The sequence below is a fragment of the Poecilia latipinna genome, unplaced genomic scaffold, assembly GCF_001443285.1.
Source record: "Poecilia latipinna isolate Pla-1442-1.1 unplaced genomic scaffold, P_latipinna-1.0 Scaffold1573, whole genome shotgun sequence".
NCBI classification, from domain to species: domain Eukaryota; kingdom Metazoa; phylum Chordata; class Actinopteri; order Cyprinodontiformes; family Poeciliidae; genus Poecilia; species Poecilia latipinna.
In genome coordinates this window covers 139,253-141,234 of record NW_015114189.1, presented here as the reverse complement: position 1 = coordinate 141,234, position 1,982 = coordinate 139,253, and the positions used below count along the sequence as shown (strand labels likewise).

The window sequence follows — 1,982 nt, the reverse complement described above, 5'->3', positions numbered from 1 at the left end:
AACCCCTGGTTAAGAACCCAGGTTAAGAACCACTACCCTAGCGATTGCTCGCTCTACAATGATCGACAGCCGAGCAATGGTGTGAGTCTCCTGTGTCTCTTTCTTGCTGAACTGGCCAGGATGCCTAAATGGTGGAATGGTGAGTTTGGCTCCAACTTCATGAAGGAGGTCTTGAATGAGGAAGCCTTCATCCACCATGACTTTGTCTCCCGGATTAAACAGAGTAAGGTTTCCACTGACTTTAGTTATTTCTTTGTCTGAGATGCAGCCTGTACAATGCTGAAATAAATGTCACCAAGTCACAGGGAGCAACTCCGATCAGCCCTTTCAGAGTGGTGTGGTTCTTGTAGGCAGAGAACGTTTTAGACGGTAAGGTGAGGGATGATGGCGTCTCCAGAGCAACTTCTGTGCAGTCCAAGATGACACGGACATTTGGAGAGAACTTCAGAAATCTCTGAGGTATACTGGCTTTTACCTTCTCACGACTAATCCACAGGTTGATGGAAGAGAACACAATGAAGAGGTAGTTGGCCCAGGTGATGGTCACTCGGCTGACAGTAGCTATGCTGACTTGAAGCATGTCAGCAATGAGCTGCTCCTTCATGCCCACTGCTACCCTGAATGAGTACATCAGGAACTCATCAATCAGAGGCATGCAGCAGGCAGGGCTGGCTTCAGCACATGCTTCCTCTCCAAGTTTCTGTGCTCTGGCCCAGTACACAAGGTGTGATGCAGAGAAGATCCGGACTCCCAGAAGATCCGGAACACACATTCAGATGGAAAATTTGGTGTAGAATCGGATCTAGTCATCAGAGGCACAGTAGCGGCTAAAAAGTGTGGCAGACAAATCCACTTTTTGAAGTCTGGTCTCCAACTCCTTGATATAATCCAGAACTTCATCAAGTGCGCCTGTAAAACCACAAAATAAAACTGTATAACTTATGGTTATAGCAAGAAGTTTTAATTATATAAATGTAACATTGCTTCTCTGAAGATCAATACATGATGCGAGTCCAAGCATGTATGTATATAGCCATTGATTTAATCTCTCCACAAAATTGTGGTACATAACTACAATTTTGTGGTAACAAAACACATAACTACCGCATAATCTCATAATAATGTGATTATTATTATGTGAACATAATAATAATCATATCATTATAGTAATAGTTATATTTGAATGAAATTGTCTTACATGGCAAATGTATACAATGTACTATCTTAATTTGACATTTACCTGCAGGTGGATGTGCCACATAATTGTGGTCATCTTCAGCCTGGCTAGCTTTCTGAGAGAGGACAAGCTGCCATTTCTTAGCCCTCTCGAAAGCAGACTCTCTTGTTCTGGTGCAGTGAAATTATTCCAGTCAAAAAAGGGAAGGAACAGCTCCACTTCTAAGGCAGCTGGTGGTAGATCCGCTAACAAAATCCTCCAGTGTGAAGTGGTGGCTACATACAAAAGTGCTCCCTGCTTTTATGCAAAAGTCGAAACCTTCATCTCTTCGGATCGCTTGGATCCACTGCTTCCGTTGGTCCGGGCCCATCAGGAACGCATGATAGGACAGATATGGCTGTTTTCTTGTCCCACATGAACAACCAGAGACTGAACAAAAACAACTGCGCCGAGACTGAGCTATTTTCGTAGCCTTTTAATGACAACTCTATAGACACCGGAAGTTGTCAATCATGAAAAAGGTCAGTTGTATCTGATCAACCAATAGGCTGCCATTGTAGTCTGAAGACACCGCTCCTCATTATCATAAAGCAGAAACGAAGAGGGGAAAATGGAATGTCATAAATAAGAACATAAGGAAATACCAAATGAATAAGGGAAATTGGAAAATGGGAAAATTATTTTTTTTCAAATAATAATTATAATAATTTTAAATGAACAAATATAAATGGGAATAATAATGACAATTATTTATTTCACTCATTTTTTATTTATTTCACTCATTTTTTATTTATTTCACTCATTT

At 41.0% G+C, this 1,982-nt stretch overlaps 1 protein-coding gene and 1 pseudogene across 1 annotated transcript in view; both read right to left on the bottom strand.

Moving 5' to 3' along the window:
- Nucleotides 1-1,982, bottom strand: part of LOC106963735 (protein kinase C beta type-like) — a 57,855-nt gene that overhangs the window by 12,519 nt on the left and 43,354 nt on the right. The gene's annotated exons all lie outside the window — the stretch shown is intronic.
- On the bottom strand, nt 7-1,866 carry LOC106963734 (uncharacterized; annotated as a pseudogene).